At 49.7% G+C, this 20,090-nt stretch overlaps 1 pseudogene; it reads left to right on the top strand.

Moving 5' to 3' along the window:
- The first annotated feature begins 11,464 nt into the window (after positions 1 to 11,464).
- LOC103660049 lies at positions 11,465 to 19,610 on the top strand (annotated as a pseudogene).
- Positions 19,611 to 20,090: the final 480 nt, after the last annotated feature.

Raw genomic sequence — 20,090 nt, 5'->3', positions numbered from 1 at the left:
ACAATACTATTTATATACGCACACAGACATATATGACACTATATATAATATACAGTATATATATATATATATATATATATATATATATAGACACTAGTATATACTATATAACGTGTAGGACAATATTATATAGATGCTGGTCTATAGTATGTGTATAGACGTGTATGTGCACACACTCCTTCCCACCCCCCCCACACACACACTCTAATTCTCAGAGGCTTGGTTGCCAAATTTCTTCATAGTGTTACTGGTGCTGACAGTTTCCTCTCTCTGCTTCAGGAGCTCTCAAAAACACTGTCATTTGTTAGAGACAGCACCCTCCCAGCATATGCAGAAGGGATCTTGGCACGTGTTCCATATTATTTGATCTGATTGCCACCGTCAATCAAAGAACCCTTCTAACTGAGCCAGAGGATTCAGCAATCTATAAGCCACTAGCCACAGCGTAGAGAAGTCTTCTGAGAAGCAATTCCTATCCCAACGAGACTTTTAGCTGAATTTCCCTTTACCCTGGAGATTTTAAACTCAAATGCCTATGAGGAGGTGGGCACATTCCATCAATGAGGAGAGAGGGGCCATGGGCGGGAGCCTATTTGTCACTGTGGAGTGCTGGGACCGCACCCAGCTGGCGTGTCCGTGCCCACTCCATCTGAAGGGGGCAGCCGATGCCCAAACCAGCTGACTGTTGGCCTATACGACAGCTCTTCCCCAGCTCCAAAAGAAGTAAAGAATCTGGATTTTTATGTAAAAATGATTCTTAAATGGTCACTCAATTTTTCAATGTCTCTTGGTATATCTTTACCAAAGAAAACATAACACACTCTATGCCTATGAACATCAAAATTAATGGCCCATACTTTTCTCTCAAAAAAAAAAAAAAAAACACAGAATTGATTTTTTTTCTATTACACTATTTCATTGAAGGTGAAAATTCAAAATAAAAGTCAAATTCACCTAGCGTTTTCTCTTTAGACTTTCATACCACCTTAGCCCCTATCCGCTAAGAAACAGAGCCTGAGGCAAGGATTAAGACATTTACACTTTATTTGGGGGGCATATTATCCCTAGACTTTAAGAGTAAGGAAAAGGGGAAAGGACAAAGAAAGAGGAGGAGCGTTACAGAGTGCTGCCTCTGTTTACTACAGACCACAAAGAGATCCAACAGGACATCAGGCAGGTGGATTCACCCCACATATGGAGACACAGGTGTGTTACAAGGAGAAACTGACCCTCAGAGAGCACGCTGTGGGAGGAAAGAAGGATGGGGAAGTTTTATCTGCCAATTCCAGGCTTCACTCACGTCCCCCTTGTTCTGGCCCTGGCAAGCTCACCCCTGTCTCCTGTCTCCCATTAGGCAATATTTACCCCACAGGGTGACCCTCCCCTGAACTTGCAGATGCCAGATTCCATAACTACAGTGGAGCTTCTGTTTTTCTAAATCCAAAGTGGCAAGAAGAACCAGAAAACTGAGACGTTTGGCTGGTTGGCCCAGCTGCATGGCACAGGGAAGGGGGAGGGCCCAGTGCTCTCAAGGCAGGTGACTGGTTGGCCCCAGTGGTGGCTGCAGGATGGTCCAGAAGGTGGTTGGTGCCTTCAGAAAAGAGGACGCAACTAAGGAAATGTAAGATGGTACAGATAGGCATAGAATACATAGACATCATCAAAGCGTAGCTATATTAAGAACCACTGAGTTAGTTTGAACATTGAAAAAGAGAAAAAGCACAAATTCCAGTATCAGAAATGAGAGAGGGGACATCATTACAGATCCTGCAGACAGTGAAAGGATAACAAGGAAATATTAGGGCAACAGTTAGTCAATAAATACAACTGGATGAAACAGACATGTTCCTGGAAAAAATTACTAAGTCAACATGGCCCAAGGCTGTAGGACAAATCTGAAACTCAGAGTTTCCCACTTACTCAAAAGCATTCAAATCAGAATTCATAAATTTACAAAGCCTCATAATTTAAAATCAAATAGCAACCTTCTTTAAGCCAGGGAGACTGAAGAGGAAGCTCGTTTGCCAGGCTTAACATGAATACAGAAAAAGGATTAGTAAAGCCAGTCAAGAAAAGCTGAGTGGGTAAGACAAATCTGGAGGAGAAGAATCTAAGAATACTAGCGCCATGTTCCCACTGCTCCAGAAAGTTTAATCCAGAAAAGTCCTGTGACGACAGCTGGTTTCCAGGACTTTTACATCAGAAATGGCAAACTCAGATGCCTACGGGGCTGAGAGACTAGCCAAGACAACAGAGAATGAGATGGTAAGAGGCCGATGAGCCCCTTAGAACTTCATGGCTCCATCTGGTTTTGCAGCTTGAGCGTGGTCACGGACTCCAGATTTCCTGGATAGTGATCTGAAATCCCTCAGTGTTTAAATGTTGGCTCAAATTAATAATAATAATAACATATATTGTGTGGGCCAAATAAAACACATCGGCGAGCCAGATACAGCCTACAATGTAGCAGTGTGGGGCCTTTACTTCTGGTTTGCTTTTCAGAGGGGAGGTGCAGAGAGGAGGGATTGGCAGGGGTCTTTGTTTGTTTTGTTTCCTATTTTAAAAAGGTGGAAGATCAAGTTCTGGAAATCTTCTTTCTTTCTTCTGACCCCTGCAGTACAGGGAACTTCAAAACAAAAGGAAACAGCCACGGTCAGACATTCTAGTTCTTCCTCATTCTGACCCCAGGATCCAGCAGATAAGGAGCTAAATCCTAAGATTTGAAGAGGTGGGTTTCTTCTCTCCCCTTTGGGCTACTGTCAACGTACTGTCCCTGTCCTCAGTTTTTGAAGCCCGGTGGTGATTTTGTTTACTGCTGTTTTCATATGGCTGAGCAACATGGGGGTTGGCTGAACCCCGAGGGTTCATTTTACGGTGATAAGACGCTCTTCCGTGTCAGGACACAAGATGAAATGGACGTGTGCCTCGAGAGTCCTGAGAAGAAAGGAGATGAATTTCAGCCTCTGAGCCCAGGCCCCAGAGTGCTCAGCTCCTGCCGTCTTCCAAGTTTGCCTGTCACGACCACCTGTTCAAGTTCCAATGAGCCAACCCAAGGCAGCCGCACCGTCTCAAGGAGACACTTCAAACAGGCAGACGACTGGGTGGAGGATGCCAGGCACTAATGAGCCATCTCGCACCAGCACCCAGCCTCCCAGCAGCAAGAGAACTTTCCAGCATCACTCACTCTGAAGCACGGTGGCTGCTATGTAAGCCGTGGGATGAAAGGGGCTCGGGAGGGCGAGGGCAGCAGGCCGTCCCTACCTCCTCCCGGCTGTCAGAGAGGCGGGTGAACACTCAGGAAAGAGACGGGGTAAGGGCAGCAGCAGGAGCCCATCAGAATGCAGGCAGCTGCTGTGAACATGTCCTCAGAGCCACTCTCCCAGTGCTCTTTGATCAGCTTGGCCCAGCTCCCCATGGAGCTGCCCTAAGCAGTTCAGGGCCCAGTTGTCCACGTCCTTCGTGCACTTCCATCAAGGCCACTCAAGCCACAATTTCCCCAGTAACAATCAGTAAGCTGGCAGCCAAAGTGTCTCTTTTCACACCTGCTCAAACAGAAAGCAGAGGGTTTCCTAGGCACCCTGTGGCTCTCCAGGCCCAGGCCCGTGGAGGGAGAGGCTGACCAGGAGCTGGGCCTGTCACCAGCCCCCGCCCAGCTGCCCCTGGGGGAAATGAGAAGCGCGTGGCTTCACGGGAAAGGCTAGCAGGGAGCCCAGGGGGTTCGCAGGGAATGTGTGCAGACTCAGGTGTTGAGAAAGAAAAGAACAAAAGAGCCACCACACACACACACACACACACACACACACACACACACACACAATCCCCGCATAACCTGGAGGCCGACTGTCCTCTGAATTAGGGAACCTTTATTCTTCTCTAGAAAAATAAGAGATACCACACAGAGAACGAGCCACTCTAATGTACCAGGAAAGGAAGAACTGGAAGGAGGAACAAGCAAAGAAGTATTCCTGCTCACCTAAAGGTCTCCCCAAATCCTACGAGAAGTTTGCCAGAATCACAGAGATGAGTATTTATAAAGAGAAAAGTATCAAAATCAGGGCAAATAATATCTTGTATTTACAGATTACCAGGTGCTATTTTACGTGTTTATATGTATGAACTCTTTGTACCCTCGCAGCAATCCTATGTGGTTGGTACTTGCACGCTCCCAATTTGCTAATGAGGAAACTGAAGCACAGAGAGGTTAAGTGACTTGCCCATGGTCACACAGCTAATAAGGGCAGAGCTGGGATTTGAACCTAGACCATCAGAGCCTCTGTGCACAGCTGCCTCTTGCACTTTGATGCCACAAATAGTAAAAACAAAGACAAAGAGCATGTTTCTCGTGAACAGAGTGCTTTCATTCATTTATTATTCCAAAAAATCTTTTCGTCTAGCACCCACCAAATGCAGGTCCCAGAGATAGAATGGTAGACAAGTGATACCCAGTTCCTGCCCTTGTGGTTCTTCTCCTCGAGCAGAGGAGACAGATCAAGTCAACCGCTCCCAAAATTAAACATATAAGGGCAGCGGTAAGTGCTACAAAGGAACAGACGGAAGAGTCATCGCTCTCTAAAGCAAACACTATCCTCATTTAACAGATAGGGAACCGGGATTTCAGTGCGAAATGCGATATAACAAAAAGAACACACTGATCTTTTTTTTTTTTATCATTTATTTTTGAGTAGGTACCCAATACCCACATGATTTGACATTCAAAAGATACTAAAGGGTATTCCCGCCTGACTCCAGCCTCCCAGTTCCCCTCCCAGAAGCAATCAGTGTTGGGTCTCCTGTTTCGTGGGTCTCCTGCCAGAGACACACAACAGCAATCAAACACACACACACTTTCCTTCTTGACACAAGTTACAGCACACTGCATGCACTGTTCTGCCCCTCGGGTTTTTTCTCTAACAAACAAATATGCAGCCCACTTCCTCATTTTCTTACGGCTGCCGGGGATTTCATTGCACGGATGTCCCACACCTGCTTTAGCCAGGCTCCTACTGATGGTCATTTAGGCAATTTCCAATCTTTTACAAGCACAAACAATGCTTCGGGGACCCACTAAATACATAAACCGTTTCACACGCAGGCGGGTGTCTCTGCATGATAACCTCCCAGAAGTGGAATTCCTGGGTCTATGGCCACATGCATTTGTAATTTTGATAGACATTCACCATACTATCCACCACTGAGATGTCCCCAATTTACACTCACCCAGCGGTGGACGCAGCGTCCATATGACCACACCCCAACACAGGGAAGACACGCCGCAGAATCGGGTGACCCGGGAGCTTGTTCCACACCTCGCCGACCATGGGCTTTGGGCAGACTTCTCAACCTCTCAACCTCAAGGACCTCATCATGAGCATGGGCTTCGTAGTGACCCTGCCTTGTGTCTAACACAGAGCCCCATGGAGCCCAGGTGAGAAGTACTGCAGCTCCCCAGGGAAGCAGCTCACAAGAGACGGCCCCAGGGCCAGTGCCAAAGGGGGCCAACCGCCCTGAGCCAGAGGCCAGACAGGACGCCTCAAAGAAGACACCAGCAAAAAACACCATCTGCGTACGCTCTGCAGTCAGCCACCCGTGAGCTGTGGGACCTTGAGCAAGCTGCTCTCTTCCTTCCTCCTCTGGGAGAAGAGAACCTGGCACACAGCAGAGGCTCAAACCCCCATCGTGGTCCCCAGGGTAGACCCAGGTGCCCTACACCCAGCATTCCAGAACACATAAGCACTTCTCGCCCATGACTGCTGGGGCTCTTTGCCTGGGGTGAGGAACCCACTCCACCCTTGATGGTGGGACAGCCCTCAACCAATGCAGGACAGGAGCTGGGGACAGAGACCCCAGCTTCTCTGCCCCGGAGGGGCTGGGGGCTCTGTAGCGTGTCTGGCACAATCTCCCAGAGGTTGTCTGGGAGGACTGCGCCCCAACTGCCCACGGCAACAACAGCTCTTCAGCCTGCCCTGAAGGGACTCACTTCCCTTCTGTCTCGCACACTTCCTAAGACTCCCTCCTCCTCAAATAAACCGCGTGCACTCAAATCCCTCTCAGAGTCCACCTCTGAGGGAGCCCAACCTAAGACAGGTGTCATCACTGAGCAGAGGCTAGACGGACAAATGAGGAGGGACAGCAGTCAGCAGTGAGATGTGGAGATGAGGCAGCCACCACCCAGGCCCGAGTTTGTGGCGCTCGGGTTCCAGAACCATCTTCTCACACGTTGGTCATGGATGTTTGGCCACGGCTAAGGGAGAGCCTGCTAAGCCTCTGTGAGATCCCACTCTCCCCGGAGCCACCCACCCTGGACGGGGCAGGACTCGACTCTTCAAGCAGAAGCCCACCGAGCTCCTGAAGACATGCCTGAGGTGGGCAGCAAGTCCCAGGGTGTTTTCCAGAAGGTTCTGTAACTGGCTTAAGGATACTGGGAAGCCCAGAGGACAGCCCAGCTGTGTTTTCTGACTTTCCTCTTCCAAGCCACTGAGGCATAGAGATCCTCAGGGTGCAGGAGCGACAGCCAGGAGACCATTTCTTACAGTATCAATACGATCCACTCCCAGCTTCCATCCTCTTCACAGGGGAATTGTGCGAGACCCACAGCAACCCACTTCTACATTCTAGCCCATTCTTGCAAGACCCTTAAAACCACAGGGCACCGCCAGGTGTCACGGCATCCCTGGCAAATTAAGGGAAGATACAGTGGCTGGAAAGGAGTCAAAGTTTGCAGAACTTTTAATTTAACAGCAAGGCAAAAAATAAGGGAGAAGTGGGAGGAAAACAATAGATAAAATAAACAGCTAATACAATAACGAATGATGGGACAGCTCCTGTCCATTCCCTGCCCATCTGCCGTGGGCCGGAGCTCCGGCCAACGCCAATGTCAGCGCCCTGTCTTCACTTGAGGGCTTTCTCAACACTGCAGAACACTGGTAGCCATTCAAGGACCCAACACCCCCCAGCCCTTGACCAGCCACTGACAAGCTGGAGTATAAACACCCCGGCTCCCTTGCCCCTTGGATGGGCTAAACCTCCCCTACATCCCACGTTTTCCACAGGATGGAGCTCCAGCTGCCTGTTAGGAGCTGGCTTCCTAACACCCCTTTACTGGCTGCCTGCACCGCCCCCCCCACCGGCTCCATCTCATTTCTGCCAGCTCCCTACAGTGCGTCTCAGGATTTGCTTCTGGGGGGACCGGACTAAAGCACCTGGGCACCTGCTGTCCGCCAAACACAGAGCTAGAGATTTTATACGTTCTGGAACATATACACAGATCTGGAACAGCTTCTGCCGAGAAAGGAAAACAAGCAACACTGTCGGTGCATCCAGGGAAAGGACGGGCCTTTGTTTCAAAGCAAATGTCCATGAGGACACAGGGAAGAGCGCTCTTACTCTGAGGCCAAGGCAGGTGAACAGAATGACGGAGCAGATCTTTTTCAGGTCATGCATCCTCCAGCAGAAAAAAACACACGGCCAACAGAGGGAGAACCACGTGTCCAAAGCCTATCGAATGCAAACCCGTTGTCTGGGGTTGTGCGCCTTGCCTGGAGATGTCATTTCCCCCTAGTGGCTGGGCTTTAGTCCACCCGGCTTTTGTCAATCTGCTCCTTGCACCACCACCGGTTAGGGGAAGGGGGGAAAAAGTCTCTTCACCTCTCCCAGGAAAGGCAGGAGTGAGCTCTAGTTAAGTTTGGGAGTGGGATCATTAGTGTCTCATTAGTGACTCTAATCTCTTACAAGCACAGAGAAGGCACACACAGAAAAAATCATTGCCTAAGCCAGGAGCTGTAATTGCTGCTGTCCTTGTAAGCAGGGGGAAAAACAGGCCATGCTTTGTGGCTTCTTGCAAACAAAAGCCCTCTTCGTTAATGAGGATTCTTAATTTAGGGCAGGAGAAAACTTTTGGGTTATTATTAGGCCACAAATGGAGGCTCGTGTTTCATTTCACTGCCCCACTTAACCAAAAAAAGCCTTCCGTTTTGTAAATTAAAGAATTATTTTTAAGCGTTAGAGGTCGCTGGATAACCTTGAGTAAAACCTCAGGCTTTGGTGCTTAATCTACAAATTTAACGAACGGGGGCAAATGATCCCAATGGCTTTGTCCAGTCCCAACAATCTACGGTTTTGTTCATCTTACCACCTATCCCTCTCAGAGGTCCCTTCAAAACCCTTAGGGTCTTTGGGTACTGTTGGGGACCATAGCATCTCCCACTTGCCTGGGATCCCCACCCAAGTTCCCCACAGAGAATCCCATCTGTGAGCTAAGAAGTTGAAGGAAGACAACAAAATCTCCCCTTTGCCATCCATGGAAACAAAAGATAATCACCTCTATCAGTTCCATATGCTAAGTGATCCAGTATGGTCCAAGGTCTTCTCCTGGCTGAATTAACAACACAAATCATCACCTTAAGAGGAAGTTCACGGGCACTGGAGAGGGACAGCCCTGCATTATGGAGGCTTTAAAACCCACACTCATAAAATGTGATAGGAAAATTCATCTTTGAGGTTCATGGCCAACAAAATCTGCAATGTCTCTTTCATGGATGCTTTTAATGTTCTCTGCAGAGCGGTGAGTGGGTGACCCCACAGAAAGTGTGGGGTTGAGCAACTTCCTGAATAAAAACAGATCCCCCAGTCGGGGGACCCGTTCCCAGGCTGGTAAGCCAAACCCCATGCTCCTTGGCCACCTGGAATGGTCTCAAGATGCCTAGCTACACACAAAATGAGACTGATGACATTTGGGGAAGAAAGAGGAACGAAAGGAAGAAAGGAAGAAAGGAAGAAAGGAAGAAAGAAAGGAAGGAAGGAAGGAAGGAAGGAAGGAAGGAGGAAGGAAGGAAGGAAGGAAGAAGGAGGAAGGAAGGAAGGAAGGAAGGAAGGAAGAAGGAGGAAGGAGGAAGGAAGGAAGGAAGGAAGAAGGAGGAAGGAGGAAGGAAGGAAGGAAGGAAGAAGGAGGAAGGAGGAAGGAAGGAAGGAAGGAAGAAGGAGGAAGGAGGAAGGAAGGAAGGAAGGAAGAAGGAGGAAGGAGGAAGGAAGGAAGGAAGGAAGAAGGAGGAAGGAGGAAGGAAGGAAGGAAGGAAGAAGGAGGAAGGAGGAAGGAAGGAAGGAAGGAAGGAAGGAAGAAGGAGGAAGGAAGGAAGGAAGGAAGGAGGAAGGAAGGAAGGAAGGAGGAAGGAGGAAGGAAGGAAGGAAGGAGGAAGGAGGAAGGAAGGAAGGAAGGAGGAAGGAGGAAGGAAGGAAGGAAGGAGGAAGGAGGAAGGAAGGAAGGAAGGAGGAAGGAGGAAGGAAGGAAGGAAGGAGGAAGGAGGAAGGAAGGAAGGAAGGAGGAAGGAGGAAGGAAGGAAGGAAGGAGGAAGGAGGAAGGAAGGAAGGAAGGAGGAAGGAGGAAGGAAGGAAGGAAGGAGGAAGGAGGAAGGAAGGAAGGAAGGAGGAAGGAGGAAGGAAGGAAGGAAGGAGGAAGGAGGAAGGAAGGAAGGAAGGAGGAAGGAGGAAGGAAGGAAGGAAGGAGGAAGGAGGAAGGAAGGAAGGAAGGAGGAAGGAGGAAGGAAGGAAGGAAGGAGGAAGGAGGAAGGAAGGAAGGAAGGAGGAAGGAGGAAGGAAGGAAGGAAGGAGGAAGGAGGAAGGAAGGAAGGAAGGAGGAAGGAGGAAGGAAGGAAGGAAGGAGGAAGGAGGAAGGAAGGAAGGAAGGAGGAAGGAGGAAGGAAGGAAGGAAGGAGGAAGGAGGAAGGAAGGAAGGAAGGAGGAAGGAGGAAGGAAGGAAGGAAGGAGGAAGGAGGAAGGAAGGAAGGAAGGAGGAAGGAGGAAGGAAGGAAGGAAGGAGGAAGGAGGAAGGAAGGAAGGAAGGAGGAAGGAGGAAGGAAGGAAGGAAGGAGGAAGGAGGAAGGAAGGAAGGAAGGAGGAAGGAGGAAGGAAGGAAGGAAGGAGGAAGGAGGAAGGAAGGAAGGAAGGAGGAAGGAGGAAGGAAGGAAGGAAGGAGGAAGGAGGAAGGAAGGAAGGAAGGAGGAAGGAGGAAGGAAGGAAGGAAGGAGGAAGGAGGAAGGAAGGAAGGAAGGAGGAAGGAGGAAGGAAGGAAGGAAGGAGGAAGGAGGAAGGAAGGAAGGAAGGAGGAAGGAGGAAGGAAGGAAGGAAGGAGGAAGGAGGAAGGAAGGAAGGAAGGAGGAAGGAAGGAAGGAAGGAAGGAGGAAGGAGGAAGGAAGGAAGGAAGGAGGAAGGAAGGAAGGAAGGAAGGAGGAAGGAGGAAGGAAGGAAGGAAGGAGGAAGGAGGAAGGAAGGAAGGAAGGAAGGAAGGAGGAAGGAAGGAAGGAAGGAAGGAAGGAAGGAAGGAAGGAAGGAAGAAAGAAAGACGAGTTCAGTTCCACCACCAGGTTTTTTGGGTTTTCCTTTTAAGCATCTGTCCTGGCAGTAGTGTGAGTGGCCTTATAATGACCCGATACCCTCTTGGGTTCTCTGTTTGTTTGGGGTCACCATGGAGACAATGTAGGATGTCCCTTGAGGGCTCTGGTGCAGCATTTTTCGCCCTGCTGCTGGTTCTTGACCCCAAAGTTACCCACCATGTCGAACACTAATACTAACTGTCTTCAGGAGCCTGGATCAGCCCCTGGGGAGTTAGGGGAGGCCACCATATGCCCAGCTAGGAGCCACAAGGTGGGAAGAGTCCCTGCTCTCCAGGGCTTTGTGCCCACACCCTCAAGGTCCTTGCTTCCCACTGCTTGCCCAGTTTCTCCTAGTCACTTCTCCCAAACCTGCTCCTTTGTGGTGTCCTCAGACTCACTGATGGCACCAATATCCCCTAATCCCTTATGGAAGTCAGAAGCCTGGGAGTCACCTCTGACTCTTCTCTCTTCCTTCCCACATGTTCAATCAACCACCATCATTTGTCTTTTGATCCTCTTCAGTCCTCAATCTGTTCGCTCAGGGATGCCGCAGAGGGTTGTATGGGATGTGCACTGTCCAAATTAATGCTGTAGTCTGTGAGAATGGTGCCCCCTGGAGTTGTGCAGTGCAAAAAAGCACTTTACATTCCTCTCCTTTCTACTTCCATCACCTTAGCTCCGACCTCCCCTTCTACTCTGGAATAGAGTCAGCCTGGAGTGGAGGAGGGCAATATGGGCACCTGACTCACGTCTTGCCCTCACCCGTCCAGTCTCCACAGAGTCCTTTATCAAAAAGGCACATCCTATCCATGTCGCCCCTCTGCTTCACACCCTCCATTGGCTCCCCACTGTCCTCTGGATAAGCTCAAACTCCCTCACGAGGCTTATGAGACTAAAAGGCTTAGCACAACCTTGCTCTGTTTCCTCCTTCAACTTCAACTTAGACCTACACAACCGCCACAGGAAACCTTCCACTGCAGCCCTGCGAGGTTCTCAGAACGTCCCACACCACAGTCACCATTAGAGCTTTGCACATACTATTTCCTCTGCCTCGACCTACACACCTAGCTGCCTTCTGTCCCAACTCTGCCCCTCGCTCCATGGTTCATCTAAACCTCTATGCATCCCTCAAGGCCCAGCTCACACATCACCTCCTCCAGGCTGTACTCCCTGACCAGCCCGGCGTGAGTCCCCATGACCCTGACTTGAGTCTAAGTTGACTGCTTCACTACTGGGCCTTCCAGGACGAAAAGCAGTGCTCCGTAAATAGCTGTTGTATGCCAGAAAGTGTCTCCCAGGCCCTACTCCTCAGCAGATAACTGAGGAAATTTCTGCCGCAACTCTTTCCCCAGGAAGAATTTCTTTGCAGCATCGCCACCTCGGGCAGCTCTGGTACCCTCTGAAATCTCACCAGCTCAGACCTAGTCTCGGCCCCTCCTTCTGAGCCAGGCCTTCCCTTCACCTCTCTGCTCCTGCCCCATAGCCCGGCCTCCCCAGCGCAAGCCTCCTCGGAGAGCCTGCCTGTTTCAGCAGCTCTGCACCAGCCCTGTGCAGATCTACCAAGCCTTTCTGTAAGGCTTGTTCCTGCGCAGAAACAGAAACTCCTGGCGGGGAGCCAAAACCCAGTCATCCTGCAAAGTTACCACCGGCTCCTTGGGGAAAAACAGGGACCCGTGTCCTGCCCCGGCCTCTCTCTCCTCCTAAGTTTCCTGACTTATTGGTGAACTTGTTGCTCTCTAGTACAAAATACTTCTTGCACTGTTCAAATTACAAAGGGCGAGCACACTTAAGAAAGTTCAAGACATCCCCTTTCCTCCAAACATCCTTCCATGTTCTCAGTAATGATAACACTCTGCATCGTCATGAAGCCCACTGGCTCAAATTCCCAGAGGCAGCAGACCTTCTTACCTCCACGGAGGAGTCTCTTCCAGAAGAAGTTGAGCTGGGCAGACAGAAGCTCCAGGCTCACCCAGGTGTCCTACTCGGTCTTCTCCTAACTGAGCCTCCAGGGCTGGACCCCGGGCTCCCAAGGGCCGACAGTGATGCTAATGACATTATTTCTTCTCACCAAGACTCGAGAAGCGACTGAGTTCCAGTGATTGACTTGGACTCCAGCACGGAGAGGAACCCTAGAAACTACTCGGTGCAGGGCTCAAAGCGGGCTCCTCTCTGCTGGAGATGCCGCACATGGGAGCAGGATGTCAGCTATGTGGGGGAGAGCAGGTGTTAAGGAAAGGGGCTGGAAGGCTACATCAACCCTAGTTAACCGCTTCATGCACTGGGCTTCTGTATACACGGCTACCATTTCTGAGCACTTCCTGCATACCAGGAATTGTGTTGAGAGCTTTTCACATCTCACCTGGTATATTCTTCCAGCCAACCTCTGCGGAAGGAGGAATGATGAACCCCACCCAACAGGTAAAGACACTGAGGCTCAGAGCGGCTGTGACTCGCCAGCATCATACAGCCCACTCATGAGGGCGCTGGGATTCTCCCTCAGGCCGTCACACACCGGCTCCCGTGCCCTGACCCACCAGGCCACACCGCACAAGCTCTGGACTGCAGAAAGTTCCTGCGGCTTAAAAAAAAATTATAATTAATTACAACTAAGTTCTCCAGGAAATGCTCATCAAAACCGCTTCACACCATTCGAATGGCTATCATCAAAGATCAAAAATAAGAACAGAAAGTGACAGGTGTTGTGAGGATGTGGGGAATTTGGAACCCTTGTGGCCAAGAGTATGGCAGTTCCTCAAAAAAATAAAGATAGCATTACCGTTCAATCCCCCACTGCCACTTCTGGCTATCTACCCAAGAGGACTGAGAGCAGAGACTCAAAGAGACCTGTGTACATCGAAGCAGTCAAACTCGCAGACACGGAGGGCAGAGCGGCGGCTGCCAGGGGCCTGGGAGGGGGAGGCCGGAGTTAGTATCAAATGGGGGCAGAGAGGAATGGTGGTGCCGGCCCCACAGCAAAGCAAATGCAGCTAATCTCACTGAACTCTACACTTAAAAACAGTTAGGATGCTACATGTTATGTTATATATTTTACCATAATGAGAAACTTACAATGCTAAGTTTCATGTTATGTATATTTCACCACCATTTCTTTTTTTTTTTTTTTAAGTTTTTATTTATCTTTTTGAGTAATCTGTACACCCAACACGGGGCTCGAACTCATGAACCGGAGATCAAGAGTCGCATGCTCTACTGACTGAGCCAGCCAGGCGCCCTATTTTGCCACAATTTTTTTTTGGCCCCAATTTCTTAAAAATCAAGTCCTCCACTCTCTAGTTGAAAAATTGGGGGCCCGGGGAGGAGAAGGAGGCCTTCTCCTCTCCACCTTCCCTTGTGGCTGTTCCTGCTCTCCGTCTCTGGCGATGGCCGTGCACCCCGCAGAGGCACTGCCGGGCACGTGCTCATTCCTGAGCCTCTGCTCCTGCTGCCTTTTCCCTGGCTCTCCCTCCACAGCTCAGGGCCAACCGGCCTCGTCCACACATTTCAGCTAGAAGATGGCACCCAGGCTGAAAAGCTCGTGAAAAGGCTTTGTGAAGACAGACTGGGCTGTGAGAATGTGCAGAGGCGACGGTTAGCGCCCTTGCTTCACCGCATCCAAGATGCCATCTCTCAGGAACAGTGTCTGTCACCCACTGGCTGTCCCTTCCACTCCCACCTTTCCTGTCCCTGGAAGCAAACCCATCTCCTCTCTGGCTCTCTGGCGCCATCTTGTGTGACTTCCTAAATAGCCACACAACTTCTTTTTGTCTTCATCTTGAGAAGCATTGTTAAAGAACAGAATAGTTCTCAAAGTTTCATTGCCCCAGAATTCTTACAATATCCTATAATAACTACAACAATATAATATTATTAATAATAATAATAATGTAGAAGAAAATCAACTTTACCCACTGTTCCAGCACCAAGTGATCAAGGTTTAATTCCCCCCAACACATTCATAGATATTTCAAAGATAATCAGAAGGGTAGAAGCCGGTTTTATCCCCCTTGTCCTTTGTATGGCTTTCAGTAGAAAAACTACCCATGAGATAAAAATGAAGAAAGAAGCAGCTGGTGTTGAAAGTTCTGTCCGAGCCAGAAGAGGAGCAGCGTAGGTGAACTATGTCATAAACCGTTGTCTTTGCCTGTCTGGGCTCAGCACACTGCAAGTGGGGGCAACCTCACGGTGGCCATTAGAGCTGTCTTCCTAATGAAAACGCAAACGGGGTCCAGGGACACCCCCACGATGCCAATGACCGAATCCACACCTGCAGATCTACTGGTCTATGCAGCAGGGTATGTTGCTAAAGCCAAAACTGCTATCTCAAAGAGAAGGAAGAGGGAAAACGCAGTTGCTTCAAGAGGCATTAATCACTAGTTCATGGAATAAATCTAGTAGGAGGATTTTAAGCACCCAGCACAAAGCTTCACCAAGCCTCTCTTATTCTTGTGGAAATGCAAGTTGCTTTCGGCAAGTGACACAGAGAAAAAAGAAAGAAAGAAAGCCACTTTGGTGTTATAATCCCACCCTGAGTTATCAGTGTCACTGAGAGGGCTTTAAAACATCTGCTCCACTCACAGGAGGCCTCCAGCCGAAGAGAGACTTTCAGGACTCAGACATGGGCTTTGTTCTGGAGATCCAGTCCCCTTCTCCACTGACTGAGTCCACACAGAGCCTACAGAGTTCAAACAAAACAGAAAAGCAAGAGGACCCTGGGGAAGGGAAAGAAGCAGGGGCCGTCCACATTTGCAGGCAAGCTATCTGCTAAAAGATTAATGGACAAAAGCAAACCCTTGCAGCTAGAAGTAGAGAAAATCTCAAAGGGAAAACACGCCACTTCCCCGATGAGACGGCAGGCGGGTGGAGGCCTCATTTTTTTTCTTTAAATACATGTCACATTTCCCAAAAATGCACGAGGTGTCATCCCTGCAGTAAAACAAGTCAGGCTTTGAGGTCGGGGAGCCCTGAGTTTAAAAGCCTGCTGGTGACTTCAAACAGCTTCCGTGGCAGCCCTGGGGCCCCAGGGTCCCCATCTCCACAGCAAGATGAAGAATATCTGCCTCGGGGAACTGAAATGAATACAGGTAAAGCATCCCTAGGATAGAGCCTGGCCCAAGCAGGTGTTCAGTAAACAGTGGGCGCCATGTTGACGATGATGACTGTGATGACAACGATGATGATGATGATTCCTGCTAGACCCCACCCCTCCACACACACACCTGCCCCTCTTCAACCTGGCAGTCACACTCAATAACCAGAGCTAACACCCACTGGGCACCTACGATGGGCGGGGTGCTGTACAATAAATTATTTCACTTCATTTGCAGGGCACCCAAAGATAGCTACAGCTAATACGACACTTTACAGGCAAGGAAACAGGCTCAGAGAGGTTGGGTAATGTGTTGGTCAGGGTAGGCTAACCACTATCACAAAAAAAAACCCAAAACCTCAGTGACTTAACACAGTTAAAGCCTACGTCTCCCCCACATCCCTGTTGGCAGAGGGCATGAAACAAAGGACTTACTCTGGCCATCACTCAGGGACCCAGGCTCCTTCTGTATTGTGACCCCCCCACCTCCTACACTGAGCCGCCACTTGATCCCCTGCAGTGAGACAGCAAGCAACAGGGAGAGAGCGAGAAAACCCGTGGCTCTTGCTCCCCTGAACTCAGTGTGACCGGTGACACTTCTGCTCACAGTCCACTAGTCAAAACTAGTCTCTCAGGCCCACCTAGATGCAAGGGGCTGGGGAATAGCCTATTCGTGCTCCCAGAAAGAGAAGAAGAGAAGCAGATACTGCTGAACAGTAGTTTCTATCACAATGAACTTGGCTAAGATCACACAGCCAATGACAATGGAAGGGAGCTATGAACCCAGACCCTCACCTCTTAATCACTGAGCTACAGATTCTTTCCCATTGTTCCAATCAAGATGTAGGGTCCATGTTGAATCCTGGTTCTATTAGTCCTTGACCAACAGAATACAGCAAAATGACACTATGACCATGTCCAGTCTCCTAAGACACCGGCAAGTTTCTACTTCCTATCTCTTGGGATACTCTCTCTTGGAATCCAGCGGCCCTGTTTTGAGGAAGCCCAAGCTAGTCTATATGGAGAGATTACCTGTATTAGTTCCAGCTAACAGCCAAGGAGAAGTCCCAGCCATCATCTAGAATCACCCACTGGATGTGTGAATGAAGACACTTCCAGATGATTCCAACCCTCAACAGTCAAGTCATTCCCAGTCAGGCTCCCAACTCAGTGGGGAGTCTGCTTCTCCCTCTGCCCTTCCCACCCTCTGCTTGTGCTCTCTCAAATTAATAAAATCTTTTAAATAAGGAATTTCACGTCAAACAGTCAAACAGGTCCTATTACTTCTAGGGGGGAAAGCTTTCAGAATCTCTCTCTTTTTTTTAATATTTATTTATTTATTTATGTATCTATTTATTTGAGAGAGAGGAGAGAGTGAGTGAAAGAGCACAAGCAGGGGGAGCCACAGAGGAGAAGAGGGAGAAGGGTTCCAACCCCAGGACCCCGGGATCATGACCTGAGTCGAAGGCAGACGCTTAACTGACTGAGCGACCCAGGAGCCCCCAGAATCTCTTTATACCGTCCTTTTTATTTTTGTTCTTGTACCATTTGATCTTTTTCCCCATAATAAAAAATTTTCCACAATAAAAATTTATAACTCATTATCAGGAAAAAAAATGTTTTAATGACATACCCTCTGCTCAATCACTAAAGCCCACTGACCCCTGTGTGATCTTGTCCCTTGACTTTGTCCTTGGTCGACGTGGGAAAGCTGGGTGGCTATGCAGATCCCAGAGGCCCTCCTCGATCCGTGCTCCAGGAACCATCAGTGGCACTAGCCGCCACCTCTGTCCTCTTTGAAGCACTAAGCCAGCTTCTGCGAGGATGAGCAGGGACCTGGGTCAGCCCCACCTGCGCACGCGAAAAGACCCCCAGGAAGGGGGCTGGGACTGTGAGTAAATCAGGCCCTAGAGATGGTTTGTGAAAATGTTGCCGAAGAGACCGGGATGCTGCCTGCCTTTGGACCGTGGCTCATGCTGTCTCCCCTACGTGGTGTGCCCTTGCCGGGCACAGAAGATTAGCCATAGAAGTGAAAGTTCAGGAAAAGGAAGATGGCAGTGTCCGGCAGCCATAAGGAGAGAGGACACGGGGACCCCAGGGAGCAGCCAGACTCGGGTGCTACGGCTGTATTCCCCCCCCCATTCTCTCCTCACGCCTCCTAACAGGCTGGGTCAGAGGATGTGTTGGGTTTCCAGAAAAAAGGGCAATGCAGGAATCCCCTCACACGCTGTGTCTTTTCAGGATCGTCCACAAGCCGCAGGTGACACTTCAGCACTTGACCTTCTTCAAGCACCTGCATGTCACACAACTGGACAAAAGCCTCAACCAGCAAGTAAAACGGAAGCCAGAACCAGCACCATTTCCCTTCCTGGAAAAAACACCCTTCGGGTCAGGCCACAGCAGACATCTAGGACAGGAGACCTCTTCCGCCCCCCCAGCCGGCCTCTGTCCAGAAAACTAAAGGGTGGCACAGCGGTTAAGCGTCTGCCTTCGGCTCAGGGCGTGATCCCGGCGTTCTGGGATCGAGCCCCACATCAGGCTCCTCCTCTATGAGCCTGCTTCTTCCTCTGCCACTCCCCCTGCTTGTGTTCCCTCTCTCGCTGGCTGTCTCTCTCTCTGTCAAATAAATAAATAAAATCTTTAAAAACAAAAAAAAAGGAAAGAAAACTAAAGGGAAGAGAACTGCTAGAACTGGAACCAGCTTCCAGAAAGCAGTGGGGAGACCTGAAGCTGCAGCTGGATGATTTGCCAGGAATTTTGGCTCCGCTGACCAAAACCGAACTCACAGCTCTCAGCCGGATTTGACTGGCCCCGCTTCCTCCTTCCTTTTGTCGGAACAGGCCTTGCTTCCTGTGCCACCAACTCCATCCATCAGTCTTTTGAGGCGCCACTGAACTTAAACATGAATAGGACAAAAAAACAGACCTCTGGTTCGTGGACAGAGCAGCCTGTGGCCGGCAGTGTCCTTGGCCACTTGCTGTGCTGTTCCAGGAGCTGCCCTTCCAACCTGGGGGGGTGAACCCACTCCTGGGAGCCCTGAGGGTGTCCCACATTTTGCTGCATACCTGATGCTATACCCCGTCGAAGAGGATCAGCGTTGCCAGCACGTGGCTCAGAGCCATGGTTGGGGCCATCCCACCTGGCATGGGCGGGACAGCAGCTACCGGCAGCCTCGAGGCGGGAAAAGTCCTCTTCTCTTGCCAGTTTCCCCCATTTCAACGCCCTGAGCTAGGGACTCTACACAGACTACTCTGGAGGCTGTCACATGATGTCGGTCACCCACCCGGCCCTGTGCAGGTGCACTGCCCTGCACCACAGCCTGGCCTGGATCGGACTGTCCATGGTGGCCCGTCCTGGATGTCAGCACATGGACCTTCCCCGTCATCTGCCTCCCCATCAACCTCTGTATTTCCTACCTCGACTTTCAGTTCTACACGGATGCAGACCGGAAGAGCTCCGGAAGCTGCTCTTCCGCAGCCTCTTGCACCTGCCTTGGTCCCGCTGCTCCTGCTCACTGGCGCTAAGTGGCCCCCAGGGGAACGGTGCCAGGGAAGAGCCTCAGAGTTGAAATCACATGGGCATGTGGGAAAAAAACAGAAACAAAACATACAGGGAGGCGCACAATTTTTGCCATCCCTTTGCTGTTAGACAAGAATATTTTGGTAACTCTGGAGCTCGACAAGAGAGATTGCTGGGTTTGGTACAAGCCTGTAAAATAATCTGGTGTTCAATGATCACCCGACCACTGTTTTTAATGGTAATGTCCCCTGAGAAGGGCATTTCTATTCCCATTTCACAGAGGAGGAAGCACGCTGGGGGAGGTTAAGGCACACTAGATGAGAACTTGAAGATCGGTCAACTGGTCAACAATTCACAAACATGGAAATGACCAAAGAAATCATGGGACCAACCCCCTCACCTTACAGACAGGATGACCACAGGCTGCACATGGTCTGACTCTCACATGGACACGAAAGTGCATGGAGAAGTGTCGCCAAGAGTTCTCCAGAGCCCTGGATGTTCTATGTCTCTCCCTGGTCTCACTGCACCAAGTCTATGCCCCTTTCTCAACTTGATCTCACTTGGTTACACCAAGTAAGGAGAAGTAATAGTCATCTCTCAATATCAAAAACTAGAACCTTTCTGAATGCCCACCAAGAGGACATTAAATACCCTAAATTATGTTGCATCTTTTAAATGGAGTACTATGGAACCCTCAAAAATAATGTTATGGTCAGGGCGCCTGGCTGGCTCAGTTGGTGGAGGATGGGACTCTTGGTTTCAGGGTTGTGAGTTCAAGTCCCACATTGGGTGTAGAGATTATTTAACAATAAAATATTTTTTAAAAATATGGTCATATATTGGGGCGCCTGGGTGGCACAGCAGTTAAGCGTCTGCCTTCAGCTCAGGGCGTGATCCCGGCGTTATGGGATCGAGCCCCACATCAGGCTCCTCTGCTATGAGCCTGCTTCTTCCTCTCCCACTCCCCCTGCTTGTGTTCCCTCTCTCGCTGGCTGTCTCTATCTCTGTCGAATAAATAAATAAAATCTTAAAAAAAAAATATGGTCATATACTTGGAAACATGAAAAAATGCTCAAGTTATTATTATGGTAAATTTCAAAAGATGTTGGCAAAAGTGT

The sequence above is a fragment of the Ursus maritimus genome, unplaced genomic scaffold, assembly GCF_017311325.1.
Source record: "Ursus maritimus isolate PB19 unplaced genomic scaffold, ASM1731132v1 scaffold_27, whole genome shotgun sequence".
NCBI classification, from domain to species: Eukaryota; Metazoa; Chordata; class Mammalia; order Carnivora; family Ursidae; genus Ursus; species Ursus maritimus.
The sequence above is the reverse complement of the archived record's forward strand: the minus strand, read 5'-3'. Positions and strand labels throughout refer to the sequence as shown.